This window comes from Papio anubis, chromosome 17, assembly GCF_008728515.1.
Source record: "Papio anubis isolate 15944 chromosome 17, Panubis1.0, whole genome shotgun sequence".
NCBI lineage: Eukaryota > Metazoa > Chordata > Mammalia > Primates > Cercopithecidae > Papio > Papio anubis.
This window is the reverse complement of record NC_044992.1, coordinates 24,274,002-24,291,791: the sequence shown is the minus strand read 5'-3', so window position 1 is coordinate 24,291,791 and position 17,790 is coordinate 24,274,002.

The window sequence follows — 17,790 nt, the reverse complement described above, 5'->3', positions numbered from 1 at the left end:
GTTCATAGGATACTGTTAAAGCCTAAAACAAAACTCAATGGAAACATATTTATGGGTGCTGATGGGATTGCTGCCATGTGACGAGGTTGGGAAATAGTTCTCTTGGGTGCATGTTGAGCTTTGGAATGGCCAGGAGGGGTGGGGGAGCAGGGACTCACTTCTTGGCTAGCTCTGCAGTTTTACACCCTGCTTCCCAGTGATCCAATCGGATTATTCTTCCCTGTTTTGGAGAGCTGTTGCTTTTGTGAGTCCATGCCTCTCCGAGGCGAGGTGGCTTAGGGGCTGGTCCCCAAGGTCCTTCTCTAACCTGGTCCTGCGTGCTCTGTACTTCGAATAAAGTCCTCATTGTTTCTGGCATGTGAAGGACTCTTCTTGGCTTCCGATGTAGATGCAAGGTTTTCCTCTAACAGGTTATTTCTGTCCTGAGCTGTGAAGAAGAATCAAAAATATATATACCTCATAGCTATCTTTCCCACACTCCAAACTGCTGGCTTCTCAAAGGCACTGCAGTTGTTATTATTAATATTATTTTCCTCCAGGGCATGGCCCGGAGAGGCCCGCGGGGGCTGGGAGGGCATGGGCACGCTCAGAGCACAGGCTGGGGGCCAGCACAGAACTTCCAAGCAAGCAAGGGCCAAGGCCTAAGCAGGGACCAGGCGGCAACTGGGGACCCAAGCGTGGGGCCCAGGACAGGAAGGAGCCACAGGCAGGAGGGCAGCACCTAGCCCAAGCTGGGAAGGCAGCTCCAAAGTAGCAGAGTTGGAATCATGGGCCCACAGTGGGTGTCATGAAGTCCAAACAAGTGACCCCCTGCCAGGGTGGGAGGTATGTCCCAAAGCCAGACAGAGTGTGAGCCCTGTGCCTGGGCTGTGGGCAGCTTTCCTGGGAGGGACAGATGGAGGGAGAGATGTTCACTACACTGTCCCCCACTGGCAGCCAGGCCCTGCCAGGGCAGGTGACTGCAGCCAGGGGTCAGGCCAGTTTGCTGACCGGAAGCCAGGTGGGATGAGGTGTGCAGTGCAGAGGTAAAAGCATGCTAGCGTGGTCCAGAAGGCTAATGTGGTCTGAGCAGATAGGGAGCCTCTAGGTCAAGGGAGGGGAGAGAACTGTTCTACCCAGTTTAGCCACAATGTTGCATTCAGCTCTTTACAACACATCTGTAATATTAAATTAAATGTTTAATTTAATTTTATAAATAAGAATTGCATTCACATGGTTCAAATGCAAAAATAAAATATATAAACAGAGAAACGGCAAAAAACCTCTTTATATACTCCACTCCACTCACCCACCCCAACCAGTCTCCTCTGTAAATATTGGCATTAGTTTCCTGAATATTCTCTGGAATGATTTTAAGTTTAAATAAGAAACTATAAATATATGATTTAAAAAATATGTTCTCCTTACAGTAAAGGTAAAATAGGCTGGGTGCAGTGGCTCACACCTGTAATCCCAGCACTTCGGGAGGCCAAGGAGGGCGGATCACCTGAGGTCAGGAGTTCGAGACCAGCCTGATCAACATGGAGAAACCCCATCTCTACTAAAAATACAAAATTAGCCAGGCGTGGTGGTGCATGCCTGTAATCCCAGCTACTCGGAAGGCTGAGGCAGGAGAATCGCTTGAACCTGGGAGGTGGAGTTTGCGCTGAGCCAAGATCATGCCATTTTACTCCAGCCTGGGTAGCAAGAGAGAAATCCCATCTCAAAAAAAAAAAAAAAAAAAAAAAAAGGTAGAGTACTGTACACTTTGTTCTGCAATTTGCATTCTTATTCCTTTTTACCGCTGGGTAACATATTTTAATAACATCTTTATCCATGGCATCAGCTGACATTTTGCATCTGTGACAAGAAGTGTAAGTTCCTTCCTTACAGTATTTCAATCTCACTGAATCCTCATAGCAACCTTACATGGTAGGTACTATAGTTGTGCACTACGTAATGACATCACAATCAGCAATGGAGCACATATACCATGGCGGCCCCAATGCAATTACAATGGAGCTGGAAAATTCCTATTGCCTAGTGACGTTGTAGCCATCATAATGTCACAGTGCAACACATTACTCAAATGTTTGTGGTGATGCTGGTATAAACAAACCCACTCCACTGCCAGTCACATGAGTATAACATGTACAGGCTGGGCATGGTGGCTTATGCCTGTAATCGAAGCACTCTGGGAGGCCAAGGCGGGTGGATCACTTAAGGCCAGGAGTTTAAGACCAGCCTGGGCAATGTGGTGAAACCCTGTCTCTACAAAAAATACAAAACTAGACTGGCATGGTGGCATGCTACCATGCTTCCCAAGTCCAGCTACTTGGGAAGTAGCTGCAGTGAGCCATGATCCTACCACTGCACTACAGCCTAGGTGACAAAGTGACAGAGTACAGAGTGAGACACTGTCTCAAAAAAAAAAAAAGAAAGAAAGAACAGGACAATTATGTACAGTGCCTAATACTCGATAATGATAATAAACTACTAATGTTACTAGTTTATGTATTTACTATGCTACTTATTATTTTAGAGTATATTCTCTCTACTTACATAAAAATGTTAACTGTAAAGACTATTTCAGATAACTAAACATACTCTGTTGGCGAGGTGCAGTGGCTCACACCTGTAATCCCAGCACTTTGGGAGACCAAGGCAGGCGGATCACCTGAGGTCAGGAGTTCGAGACCAGCCTGGCCAACATGGTGAGACCCCGTCTGTATTAAAAAATGCAAAAATTAGCTGGGCGTGATGGCACGTGCCTGTAATCCCAGCTATTCAGGAGACTGAGGCACCAGAATCACTTGAACCCAGGAGGCGGAGGTTGCATTTAGCCGAGATTGCACCATTGCACTCCAGTCTGGGCAACAGAGAGACTCCATCTCAAAATAAATAAATAAATAGTAAATAAATAAACTCTGTTGGTGGGTCAGCAATATTGGGATGAGCAATAAAACAAAAGCTTACATAAATCACTAATTATTTTTCTTCTTCATACAATTTGTTTTCTTGACTTATTTATTTAGAGACACAGTCTTGCTCCATCACCCAGGCTGGAGTGCAGTGGCATGATCACGGCTCACTGCAACCCCCACCCCCTCAGCTCAGGCAGTCCTCCCACTTCAGCCTCCCAAGTAGCTGGGACTACGGACATGCGCCACCATGCCCAGCCAAATTTTGTATTTTTTTGTAGAGACAGAGTTTCATCATGTTGCCCACTCTGGTCTTGAACTCCTGGACTGAAGCCATCTGCCCACCACAGCCTCCCAAAGTGCTGGGATTATAGGCATGGGCCACTACACCTGGCCCTTCTTGCTTTATTTTTAGAAAAATCACTAACTATGGTTGTAATTAATATTTTTACATAATTTCTGTTCTATTGATAGCAGTAATCTGCTTTAACATTATTATTATTATTATTTTTAGGCCCTAAGACTCTGTTGCCTAAGCTGGAGTGCAGTGGTGTGATCATAGCTCACTGCAGCCTCAAATTCCTTGGCTCAGTCTCAAATTCCTTCCATCCCAGCTTCCTGAGTTGCTGGGTGGCGCATGCCACCACACCTGGCTAATTTTTAAAGAAAATTTTATAGAAATGGAGTCTTTCTTTGTTGCCCAGTCTGGTCTCTAACTCCTGATTTCAAGTGATCCTCCCACTTTGACCTCCCAAAGTAGTAATGAGCTTAAAAAAAAAAAAAAAAAAGTATTCAAATGTATTTTCATGTACATGTAACAAATTTTCTCATGCACCCCATAAACTTGCATGAAAAAGAAATTTTTAAAAGTATTTTCATCAGGCCGGGTGTGGTGGTTCATGCCTGTATCCCAGCACTTTGGGAGGCCGAGGCAAGTGGATCATTTGAGGTCAGCAGTGTGAGACAAGTATGGCCAACATGGTGAAACCCGTCTCTACTAAAAATACAAAAAAATGAGTTGGGAGTGGTAGTGCACGCCTGTAATCCCAGCTACTCAGAAGTCTGAGGCATGAGAATCACTTGAACCCAGGAGGCGGAGGTTGCAGTGAGCTGAGATTGTGCCACTGCACTCCAGCCTGGGTGACAGAATGAGATCCTGTCTCAAAAAAAAAAAAAAAAAAGAAATTGTTTTCATCAAATTGAGGTGAATGTAAAAAATTAAAAATGATTTTTTTTTTTAAAGTTCTCTTCTAAATCAAGTATCAGCAAAATAAGGTCCATGGTTTTGGGCCTGTTTTTGTAAACAAGCATTTATTGAACACAGCCGCATCTATTCCTTTACATACTGTCTATAGCTGCTTTTTTGCGACAACACCAGAGTTGAGTGTTTATAACAGAGATCATATGTCCTGCAAAGTAAAAAATGTTTATTGTCTGGCCCTGTGAAAAAAAGTTTGTTGACCCCATTCCAAATTATCTATTAAAATTAAAGGTAAAATATAAGTTATAATTAATATGAAACTAATAAAGTTATGTAATAAAATCATTTTTAGTTTTTGATAATTTAATTAAATCTTATTAAATATTTTATTTAAAAGCTATTTGTAGTTCTGCAGTTCAATGTCTGACAATGTAAAGAATTAGTATCATGCTTCATATGTATCAGGGGTCTCCAGCCCCAAGGCCATGGCCTGTTAGGAACAGGGCGGCGCAGCAGGAGGTGAGTGGCAGGCGAGTGAGTGACGCTTCGTCTGTATTTACAGCCATTTCCCATTGCTCACATTACCGCATGACTCCATCTCCTGTCAGATCAGTGGTGGCATTAGATTCTTATAGGAGCGCAAACCCTATTGTTAACTGTGCATGTGAGGGATCTAGGTTTTGTGCTCCTTGTTTTTTTTTTTTTTGTTTGTTTGTTTGTTTTGAGATGGGATTTCACTCTTATTGCCCAGGCTGGAGTGCAATGGCAAAGTCTTGGCTCACCGCAATCTCCGCCTCCCAGGTTCAAGCAATTTTCCTGCCTCAGCCTCCTGAGTAGCCAGGATTACAGGCGCTCGCCACCATGCCTGGTTAATTTTTGTATTTTTAGTAGAGACTGGGATTCACCAGTTGACGAGGCTGGTCTCAAACTCCTGACCTCAAGTGATCCACCTGCCTTGGCCTCCCAAAGTGCTGGGATTACAGGCATGAACCACCGTGCCTGGCCAAGGGATCTAGGTTGTGTGCTCCTTATGAGAACATAATGTCTGATGATCTGAGGTGTAACAGATTCATCTGGAAACCATTTCCCACACCGTGTCCATGGAAAAATTATCTTCCACGAGATCGGCCCCTGGTGCCAAAAGGTTGGGGACCACTGATGTATATTACATCTAGACCTAGATATATACAAATCTAAGACTAATATGAATTACTTAAGATTGCAAAGCATCCCTCAGCCACTCTTGTGCAACTCTTGAGAATGCCGTATTCATTTATGAATAGTTCTAGAACAACTAATAGGAGCATCAAAGAAGCAAGGAAACAAAGCCCCTGGAAAATGTGATCTATTGAATGCAAGGATCTGGTGCCTTCCTGCTACATGACAGGAAAGATTTTGCAAGTTATTTCATGTGTCTTTTCTTTCTTTCACTCAAGTGTTTCTGCTGCTTCATCCTCTCTGCTCAGTGTCCAACCTTGGCATTGGCAAAACCCACAAACCTTCATGGTATTTAAGGGTAAAGCTTTGGACAGTAACGGCGTTGAAGCAGTTCCTAGGGTCTGGACGGTGTTGGTCATGAGAGCAGCTGTTTAGGGCTGGACCTGTGCTGTGCCAGGGCTGAGGCAGGATCCCGAGTTACAGGCAATCCAGTGCTTGTTAATCGACTTATTTATTTTTGTGGGTTTGTGATATGCACGGCCCACTAGAGCTCAGGGCCTAAGTGTTAAGTTTAATTCTGGTCTGGGGAGAAGCTTTCAGGATTCATAATTTTACCTTGAAGAAGAAAATTTTTTTTCTCTGCCTTGTCCTTACCCCTGTATCTCTTCATCCCAATCCTCTTTTTCCCTCTTCTCTCCGAAGGAATGTCTTGGGGACACTTACCCCATGCACAAGGCCAGAACTGGACCAGGATGTGGACATTACATGGAAGGACCTTTTGACTTGCTGGAAGTCAGGGGTTCTAACAAGGAGGCCACCTGACACTCGAATGGGCAGCTGGCAGAGGAGGTGGGCGCCTGCCCCCAGAGGTGCTCAGCCATGGGTTCATGGTGCTAGAGAATTTCTGTGTGGGATAATGGGTTGGTTTGGAGAAAGATTCTTGATTCCAATCACCCTAGGGAGTCCATATCCAGTCTCCAGAATATCATCCCTTCCAGTCTTTATCTGGATACTGAGTTATGGGCGGGGGTGAAGATGGTGGTTATGGGTGGGTTGGACTTGCAGATTAGCCAAGTGCAGACCAAAATAGCCAACCATTAACTCGGCGGGACCAGCCTCCTGAGGATTGAAGTTTCCAGGAAGGTCCTGAGTAGAATGTGACCCAGCCTCCCATCTCTGAGGCATTTCCTGAAAAACCACTTGCTCTCCCAATCAAACCTGCTCCCATTATTAATGATCTGAAGCTCCTTAATAGGAGGCAGCCTGAGGCTGCGGCCAGAGAATCAGCTTCAGAGTCAATGAGTTGGATGTAAGTTTGAGTTTTGCCAATTATTAGCTATGTGAACTTGGTCAAGGTATTTACATTGACTCAGTTTCCTCGTCTGCCAATGGATATGGTGACACCCATATCTACCATACAAGGCTGTTGGTGGGGCAAAGGGAGGAATGGATCTGGACAGGGTTTGTCAATCAGAGGGTGTTCTTCCTTCTTCTCCAACCCCCACTGACTACCTGGCATTCAAATTCCTCTCCTATTTCAGGGGAATCCCAGAACAGATGGGAAGCAGTACCCTCTTAGAATAAGAGAACTAAATAAGGAAAGCTGTTCCTCTCCTCTCCTTCCTGACACATAGGGAGTGCCAATGACCTGGACTCAACTGTGTCCAGGCTTTTACCTGGGCCCTGTAATCCTGAGGGAGTAACAAAAGACCCCCATGCCCTGTGGTAGGGTGGTATAAGAGGGTTCTGGGGTCCAATTGGGTGGTGCCGGGAATGGTAACTGAATATTTAATCACAGCAGCTGAATTAGGGTTACAGTTAATGTGGCTGGGTACCTTCTCAGCATTCATTTCCTCCTCCTTCTTAAAATAACTATGATTAAATTCAGATATCCACTCTTTCCCCAAGTGGTCTGTGTGCCTTGGGGGCAGCCCATCCCACCACCGTTTTAGGGATGGACCTGGGTTTATCTAAATTTAAATAATCTAACTTTTCTTGCCAGGGATTGGTTCAGCACTCTAGATTTAAGTCAATCAGCTTAAGGAGTTCCCCTAACCATAGTTATTGGCTAGGGGTAAGCAAGTGACTTAGGTTGGACCAATCAGACTAAAGGGAAAGACTTCAATTCCATGATTAAGGAAGAAGCTCATCGGTCTTGAACACCTAGAATATTGCCAGCACTCCAACACGCCCCGTTGTGTACCTTTTCCTTGTGTAGCTAACCCCAGCCCTAAACAATTGCTCTCATGACTGACACCGTCCAGACCCTAGGAACTGCTTCAATGCCGTTACTGTCCAAAGCTTTACCCTTAAATACCGTGAAGGTTTGTGAGTTTTGCCAATGCCAAGGTTGGACACTGAGCAGAGAGGATGCAAGCAGCAGAAACACTTGAGTGAAAGAAAGAAAAGACACATGAATTAACTTGCAAAATCTTTCCTGTCATGTAGCAGGAATGCACCAGATCTTTGCATTCAATGGATCACATTTTCTAGAGGGAGGGGTCATCCTCTAGTTATATCTTCCCAGAAATAACTACTATCCTGACTTTCAAGATATCTTTCTTGCTTTTCATTTGCTTATCATCTCTCCTATGTATTCACCCCTAAACAAGATGTGTTCATTTTGCATATTTTGACATATATATTTTAAAGAAATTGAATTATTCTAAATGTATTCTTTTGTATTGTTTGTTCAACATTGTATTTGTAAGCTTCATTTACGTTGTTGCATATAGCTATAGTTTGTCGATTTCCATGGCTATATGGCATTCCATTTATGAATATACTACAATTCATTTATCTGATCTCCTATTTTTGGAGATCTGGGCTGTTTCTCGTATTCTGGTTTAACAAGAAAGCTGCTACAGACATTCATTGTTCATCACTTTTGGTGCAGATACACTGCATGAGTTTGTCTAAGTATGCTCTATTTTTTCAACTTTACCAGAAAATGCCGAACTGTTAATCAAAGTGGTTACACCAATTTATTGTTCTCTTTTTTTTTTTGAGACGGAGTCTCGCTCTGTTGCCCAGGCTGGAGTGCAGTGGCCGGATCTCAGCTCACTGCAAGCTCCGCCTCCCGGGTTTACGCCATTCTCCTGCCTCAGCCTCCTGAGTAGCTGGGACTACAGGTGCCCACCACCTTGCCTGGCTAGTTTTTTGTATTTTTTAGTAGAGACGGGGTTTCACTGGGTTAGCCAGGATGGTCTTGATCTCCTGACCTCGTGATCCTCCCGTCTCGGCCTCCCAAAGTGCTGGGATTACAGGCTTGAGCCACTGTGCCCGGCCTATTGTTCTTATAAGCAGTGTATAAGAGTTCCTGCAGCTACACATCCTCACTAAGCACCTGGTAGTGTCAGCATTTGACTGTCCTTATGGCATGTATGTAGTAATATCTCTTTTTGGTTTCAATTTACATTTTCCTGATTATAAATGAGATTGAGCACATTTTTATGTGTTTATTAGCCATTTGGATTTCTTCTTTTATAAAGTGCCTAGAAAGAATTTTGCCTATTTTTTTTTTTTTTTTTTGAGATGAGGTCTCACTCTGCTGCCCAGGCTGGAGTGTGGTGGCATGATCGCAGCTCACTGCAGCCTCAACCTCCTGGGTTCAGGCGATCCTCCCACCTCAGCCTCCCAGGTAGTTGGGACTACAGGCGTGCACCACCATGCCTGGCTAATTTTTATATTTTTGGTAGAGACAAGGTTTTGCCATGTTGCCCAGGCTGTCCTGGACCTTCTGGGCTCAAGTGATTTGCTTTGCCTCAGTCACCAAAGTGCTAGGATTACGGGTGTGCACCACTGTGTCTAGCCTCCAATTTGCGTTGAGTTGTATTTATATAGTTTTGTTACTACTGTTTTGGTCAGTTCTTTGAGTTGCAAATATCTTCCCTCACTCTGTGAATTGTTTTTTCCCTCTTTTAAGAGCAGAAGTTTTAAATTTTAATGTAGTAGAGTTTATTAATGTGTTCCTTTATGACTTGCACTTTTTTTGAATATGTTTAAGAATTTCTTCTCTGCCAGCCATGGTGGCTCATGCCTGTAATCCCAGCATTTTGGGAGGCCAAGGCAAGCAGATCAGGAGTTCAAGACCACCCTGGCTAACATGGTGAAACCTCGTCTCTACTAAAAGTACAAAAATTAGCCAGTCATCGTGGCAGGTGCCTGTAATGCCAGCTACTCAGGAGGCTGAGGTGGGAGAGTCACTTGAGCCAAAGAATTTGAGGATGCAGTGAACTATGATAGCACCACTGCACTCCAGCCTGAGCAACAGAATGAGATCCTGTCTCAAAAAAAAAAAAAAAAAAAAAAAAAAAAAAAAGATAAGATAAATAAAAATATGCCTCTGACATATATCATGGTTCTTATTCCATCTAGAACTGATTTTTATGTATGGTGCGAGATAAGGGTACAATTTTCACCCCCTCCCCGCAATATGAATACTCAACTACTCAAGACCCATTTACTTATTGCAAAGTCCTCCCTTTTCTCCCTCTCTGCAATCCATCTCTATTATACACTGTGTCCATATTAGCATGAACCTATTTCTGGACTCTCTTTTCTGTTCCATTGGTCTATTGGTCCATCCCTGAGCCAACACTACATTGTCTTAATTATTACAGATTTATAATAATCTTTATATTTGGTGAATCAAATTCTTCTGCCTTGTAAGGGAAATTTCAAGGGTCTCTGAACTATTCTTGTTCCACTGCATTTTCATACAAAGTTTAGAATGAGCGCATCAAGTTCCACAAAATAAAAAATAAGTAGCAGAGTCTCACTCTGTTGCCCAAGCTGGAGTGCAGTGATGCAATCTCTGCTCACTGCAACCTCTGCCTCCCGGGCTTAAATGATTCTCCTGCCTCAGCCTCCCGAGTAGCTGAGATTACAGGCCTACACCACCACACTCGGCTAATTTTTGTATTTTTAGAGACAGGGTTTCATCATGGTGGCCAGGCTGGTCTTGAATTCCTCGTCTCAAGTGATCCACCCACCTTGGCCTCCCAAAATATGAACTTATCTGTATATATCTTCTTCGGTGAAGTGTCTTTTCAAATCTTTTGCTTATTTGTAACCGGGTGGTTTTCTTATTATTGAGTTTTGAGAATTATTTATATTCTGGATATAACTCATTTTTTAGATATTTGCTTTGCAAAGATTTTTTTCCCCCAGTCTGGGATTGTCCTTTTATTCTGTTGTGTGCCTTCTGAAGAGCAAGAGTTTTAATTTTGATGAGGTTCATTTTATCAATTTGTTCATTTACGGATTGTGATTTCTTGTCATATTTAAGAAATCTTTGCGGCCGGGCGCACTGGTTCACGCCTGTAATCCCAGCACTTTGGGAGGCTGATGCGGGCAGGATCACCTGAGGTCAGGAGTTCGAGACCAGCCTGGCCAACATGGTGAAACCCTGTCTCTACAAAAAATACAAAACTTAGCCGGGCACAGTGGCATGGGCCTATAACCCCAGCTACTCGGGAGACTGAGGCAAGAGAATCGCTTGAACCTGGGAGGCAGAGTTTGCAGTGAGCTGAGATGGCGCCACTGTACTCCAGCCTGGGAAATAGAGTGAGACTGTCTCAAAAAAAAAAAAAAAAAAGAGAAATCTTTGCTTAACCCCGGTCACAGGGGCATTCTGCTATGTTTTCTTTGTATAGTTTCAGTATTTACATTTAGGTTTGGGATCTATTTTGAGTTAACTTTTGTATGTGGTGAAAGGTATGTTTCTGCTTTTTTGAAGTCTTTTTTAAATGTCTCTCAGTACATATTTATAATTATACCACAAACAGATTGCACACCTTTTGTTAGTTTTATTCCTAGTAATTTAATATCCTTGATGATCCTGTAAATAGCTGTTTAAAAAAACTTTTTTTTTTTTTTTTTTTTTTACTTCTGGTTGCTGATATGCAGAAATGTGAATGATTTTATTTGTATTAAATTTGTATCTACCAATATTGTCAAGCTTTCTTATTAACTCTAATAATTCACCCATAGACCCTTTTGGATTTTCTATATACAAAGTTTATATCATCTGCAAATAATGACAGTTTTGGTTTTCCTTTACAATTCTTTTGCACGTGACTTATAACTGTTATGTTTTCTAGGTGAATTGACCCTTTTACCATTACGAAGTGATCCTCTTTCCTAACTTTTTTTTTTTTTTTTTTTTTTTTGAGGCAGAGTCTCGCTCTATCGCCCAGGCTGGAGTGCAGTGGTATGATCTTGGCTCACTGCAACCTCTGCCTCCCAGGTTCAAGTGATTCTCCTGCCTCAACCTCCCTAGTAGCTGGGACTACAGGCACCCACCACCATACCCAGCTAATTTTTTTGTATTTTTAGTAGAGACGGGGTTTCACCGTGTTAGCCAGGATGGTCTTGATCTCCTGACCTCGTGATCTGCCCGCCTCGGCCTCCCATAGTGCTGAGATTACAGGCGTGAGCCACCGCACCCGGCCTTTGTAACTTCTTTTAACTTAATGTCTACTTTGTCAGCTATTAATAACATGGATATTTATAATAATTAACATACTATACAGAGGTTTTCTTTTGGTTAGTATTTGCATGGTTTATATTTTTATATCCTTCTGCATTTGCCCTTTATGTATTATTATGTATCTTTTGTAAAAAGCACATAGTTGGAATTTTATTTTAAAATCATGTTGATAATCTTTACCCTTTAACTAGAATAATTATATAATCAATATACTATGTATCTTTGGGTTTAAATTTACCATCTTATTTTGTTTTCCATTTGTCCTGCCTGCCCCATATTGCTTTTTGTCTCCTTTCTTGCCCTTTTTTTGGGAGTAACTGACTCTAGAAAAAAAATTAATTTTAATTTGTAAAAACATCTTTTCCCATTTTTTAGTGATTGCCTCAGAAGGTACAGCACACATTGTTTTTTATTTTGAGAGACAGGGTCTCAAACTCCTCGGCTCAGGTGATCCTTCCACCTCATCCTCCTCCTGAGTAGCTGGGACTATGTGTCTCATTGCACCCAGCAACATGCATTATCAATCTACCAAAGCCAAAAGTTGATCAAAAACTTTCACCTTCCTCCTAAACAATGAAAGACCTTTTTTCTTTTTCTTTTTTTTATTATTATACTTTTAAGTTCTAGGTACATGTGCATAACGGGTAATTTGTTACATATGTATACTTGTGCCATGTTGGTGTGTTGCACCCATCAACTCGTCAGCACCCATCAACTCGTCATTTATCAGGTATAACTCCCAGTGCAATCCTCCCTCCCTCCCCATAATATTAGCCCCCGGTGTGTGATGTTCCCCTTCCTGAGACCAAGTGATTCATTGTTCAGTTCCCACCTAAGTGAGTGAGAACATGTGTTTGGTTTTCTGTTCTGCGATAGTTTGCTGAGAATGATGGTTTCCAGCCCATCCATGTCCCTACAAAGGACACAAACTCATCCTTTTTATGGCTGCATAGTATTCCATGGTGTATATGTGCCACATTTTCTTAATCCAGTCTTCGTCACTGATGGACATTTGGGTTGATTCCAAGTCTCTTTGCTATTGTGAATATGCCGCGAATGAACATACGCGGTGTACGTGTCATTATAGCAGCATGATTTATAATCCTTTGGGTATATACCCAGTAATGGGATGGCTGGGTCATATGGTACTTCTAGTTTTAGATTCTTGAGGAATCGCCATACTGAAAGACTCTTAAATCAGTTTGACTCCACTAACTCCCTCCCAGTGTAGATGCTATTGTTGTATTTAATGCATGTTTATTAATTCCATGTGTGTGTATATATATTCACATATATAAATATATATATATATAGAGAGAGAGAGAGAGTGAGTGTGTTCAAACTTGTGGTAAGAGTCTAGTCAGTAAAACAGAAATGACTCTAGACACGTTAGGCTGAAGCCACAGGACTGGGACGTGTTGTACTCCTACTTGAGTATATCCTTTTCTACTCAATGTAATAAATTCCCTTTTCTCTTACAAAAGGAAGTTGTGGTTGTCACTTCCATTTCTATCAGTGGAGGGGAGTTGGCCCACACTGTCCTTGGTGAGGGATCGGGGGTGGTAAGTCAGATGGGAGAACTGGGACATTCTCTGTCAGCGGCTGAGTGGGGACTGAGAAGAAGCCCATATTCTTTAGAAAAGAACCTTCTACCAGTCCTGTAATCAGGAAGTGGCCCAAAGCATGACGGTACCTTCCCGGTGCTGTGTGAATGTAGCAGTTCAGCTAGGGTGGGCTGCCCCCTTAAATCCTCTGCAGGGGACACCCTACTAACATGACCTCTGTTGTGGGGTCTGCTTCATGGGGAGAAAGCACTGAATTTGAAGCCTGGAGGTGTGAGCCTGAATTGGCATGACCCTAAGTAATATTTCTTCAACCTCTCCAAACCTCAGTTTCCACATCTGTAAAATGGGAAGAGCAATACTTACCGCCAAAGGGTTGGTGGATGGTCAAATTAAACCACTTATGTTAAAAAAATTTCAAAAGCCTAGCAGAGTGTCTGTGTGTCATATAATGGAGCTAGAATCAAATCATCTGCAACACAGGCAACACGAGGGACTGCTGGAAGGATGGGAGGGCCAGGGGACTCGTAAGAAATACTGAAGAAGAGCTAGGTGCAGTGGCTCACGCCTGTAATCCCAGCACTTTAGGAGGCCGAGATAGAAGGATCGCTTGAGCTCAGGAGTTTGAGACCAGCTTGGACAACATGGCAAAACCCTATCTCTATCAAAAATATATAAATTAACCTGGCATGGTGGTATACACCTGTAGTCCCTGCTACTTGGGAGGCTGGGGTGGGAGAATTGCTTGAGCCCAGGAGGCAGAGGTTACAGTGAGCCTTGATTGCACCATTGCACTCCAGTGTGGGTGACAGAGTGAGACCCTTTCTCAAAAAAATTAAAAAATAAAAATAAAAGAAATACTGAATAAGGAGCAGCAGAGAGAAAGAGAGAGAGAGAGAGGGAGGGAAAGGCCCTGGGTCCAGGGCTTGGATAAAACAGCCCTGGGTTTATCCAACTCCCTTTACTCTAATTCAGGGCTCACCAGGCAGCCTCTGGTTACTAAATTGTTTTCCTATTGACCTTGGTCTGGGCCTGAGGACAGGAGCGACCTACTGGGTATTAGGCAAGTTCACATGCTGGTTGTTTATTGTTTGTCTTAACTCTGTGCAGAGGTGTCACTAGCCTCTTTTTTTCCAGTGAGGAAAAACTCAGAGACACTAGGGGGTTTGCTCAAGGTCACTCTGCTGGGAAGCAGGAAATCCAGGGTCCCTCCGGCCCCAGCATCCCCTTTCCCACCACAGCACACTTCCTCCCAGCAGCAGGTCCAGGGCCCCCAGCATGGGTACCTTTGACCCTGAAAAGCCATGCCCTCATTGCAGGCTTCTGAATGGGCATTCAGCTTTTGCAGTGGAATCTTAACTTGGGGATTTAATTCCTTTTCTCCTTCCAGCCTGAGCCCCACCTCTGCCCATCCCTAGTGACTTGAGAGAAATCAGGCTCTGGAATCACCCAGACATTGAACCAGTGTGACTCAGTAGCCCCAGTGGAGAGGGCTGTCCTCTCCAGGAGCCCCTAAGCTCCAGCTGTCACCACCGACATTGCTTCACTTGGAGAATCTTTTGTAACAGTGATGTGCCCTGCCAGCTGAAGGCGTTAAGAGGCCTGCCAAGTTGCCGGGGGCTGGAGGGTAGGCAGTAACCAAGCCCACTGCTGGGTTTGTACAGCTGCCTACAGGTACGGTGACCCAACATGTCCCAGTTTTCCCGTCAAATTCCCAGGAAAATTGGGATGGTTGGCCACCCTACCTCCAAATCTAAAGCACTGTCTTTGCACCGATAGCCATGGTGGGCAAGCCAAGGGGTGGATCTGTTTGCCTTGTGGGCCATCCTTTGACCCAGACACTGGGCAGGAATGGGTACCTGTTACCCAGCTTGCCTCCAAAAGCCATTAATTGGCTCAGAATATGTGACCCCCTCGGCCAGTCAACCCAGCTCATCCCACTGTGTCAGAGACCATGGGGTTAAGGGAATAACTGTTTTAGGAAAAAATCAGGCTGGATTTTTTCAAATTCCTTTTACTCATCAATGGCCAACCACCCCTGCCTCCTTAGCAATGCTCTGTCCATCTTCTGGCTGGCCTGCCTATCAATTTTCTCCTGATAGATTTGCTGCCAGAGAGGTCACCTCTGGCCTGGCTCTTATGAGCAGTGTGCTTTATGGCAAGCATGTGCTCCGGTGCTCCAGGGACAGCGTGACCTTGGCCCTGCTCCTTCAGCCTCTGACCCTTGGGAGATCAATGCAGGGAGAGGAAGCATCCATGCTAAGGAATGAGTCTCACAGCCGTCTCACAGCCACCGCTTCAGCTCAAAGCCTGGACTGCAAAGGGATCATGATGGGAGATTTCCTCTAGGGAGAGGATGGGCATCCTAAGATCTGTGGTCAGGGTCTGGCCTGGGAGGTTCTGATGAGAGGCCTGGGCAGTTGTGGTTGGCAGAACAATGGCCTCCAAAGAAATCCACTCTCTAATCCCCAGAACCGGTGACTGCGTTGCCTGACATGATAAAATGGACTTTGCATATAAAAAAGTTAAGGCTGTTGACATGGGGAGATAGACTCGATGTAATCACAAGGGTCCTTACAAGAAGAAGCCAGGAGATCAGAAAGAGGAGAATGAGGCAATGTTGACCACAGAAGCAGAGATCCAAGTCATGCCGCCACAAGCCGAGGAACACGAGCAGCAGCTAGGAGAGTCAGGGAGTGGATTCCCCCTAGGGCCTCCAGAGGGAACCACCCCTACCGACATCTTGATTTGAGCCCCCTAAGGCTCATTTCATACTTCCGGCCTCCAGAACCATAAGAGAATAAATGTGTTTTTTAAGCCACCTAGTTTATGGAAACTTGTTACAGATGAAATAAGAAACTCAGTGTGGTTGGAACAACGCACGATCATTATTGCTCAAGTTCTGAGAAAACCAGGGCCTCCCAGCTCAGTGAGGAGGGTGTGGTGGAGCTGAGCACCGGGTTTGGCACACACAACCTGCTCTGTAAAGGGGCACTCCTGGCCTCGTTCCCAACCTGTTGCAGAGAATCAGGTCTAAGTTCCCTTAGGGGCAAGGTGTCTGACTTTTGATCTGTATCCTCACTACACAAAGTTGGTCCACAGACCAGCAGCACAGACTCCACCTGCAGTGTTGTTTGCACTGCAGAATCCCAGGCTCCAGCCCAACATAAACGAGTCGGAACCTAGATTTTCACAAATCCCCCACTGCTTCTCGTGCATACAAATGCTTGAAAGGTGCTGATCCTAAGAGCTTGCTAAATCCTGAGAACATTGTGGTGAGGCAGGCACAGCAGTTATCACTGTAGGTGGAGAAAACAGAGAGGTCGAGTGACTTGCCAAGGCACACACAGCTGGTGAGCGGCAGAAGGAGGACTCAAACCCTGGCATGTCTAACGCTAGAAATGGCATCTTTGCCAACAAGGGGCGAGGTAGAATGACCTAGAGGCATCACACCCGAGACCCCCGCCTCCTGCCGCTTTCTGCTCATGCCCATTTTCATCCTCTCACCTTTCTCTGCTCACCTTTCTCCCTTCCTCCCTCTCCAGTCCCTCCCACCTCCCTCCTCCTTCCTTCCTCCCTCCTTTCATTTTTCTTTCTTTTTCTTTTTCTTTTTTTTTTTTTTGACAGGTTCTCACTCTGTCGCCCAGGCTGGAGTACAGTGGTGCCATCTCAGCTCACTGCAACCTCGTCTCCCGGGTTCAAGTGATTCTCCTGCCTCAGCCTTCTGAGTAGCTGGGATTACAGGTGTCCACCACCGCACCTGGCTAGTTTTTGTATTTTTTAGTAGAGACAGGGTTTCACCATGTTGGCCAGGCTGGTCTCAAACTCCTGACCTCAGGGGATTTGCCCACCTTGGCCTCCTAAAGTGCTGGGATTACAGGCATGAGCCACCCTGCTTGGCCCCATTTTTCTTTAATTCTATTTTTCCATTCTCTCTCTTTCCTATCCCTCCCTCCCTCCTTCCTTCCTCCCTTCTTTCCTTTCTCCCTCCTACCCTCCTTTCCTTCCTCCCTCCCTCCTTTCTTTCCTTTTTCCCTCCCTCCCTTCCTTCCTCTCTCCCTCTCTCTTTTTTTCCCTCCCTCCCTCCTGAGAGGTGAAGCCAGCTGAGCTTCTGGGTCAGGTGGGGACTTGGAGAACTTTTCTGTCTAGCTAAAAGTTTGTAAACACACCAATCAGCACTGTGTCTAGCTAAAGTTTTGTAAACGCACCAGTCAGCACTCTGTAAAAATGGACCAATCAGCACTCTGTAAAATGGACCAATCAGTGGTCTGTAAAATGGACCAATCAGTAGGATGTGGGTGGGGCCAAATAAGGGAATAAAAGCTGGCCACCACAGGCAGGGTGGGCAACGTGTTTTGGTCGCCTTGCAAGCTGTGGAAGGTTTGTTCTTTTGCTCCTTGGCAATAAATCTTGGTGCAGCTCAGTCTTTAGGTCTGCACTACGTTTGTGAGGTGTAACACTCACGCAAAGATCTAC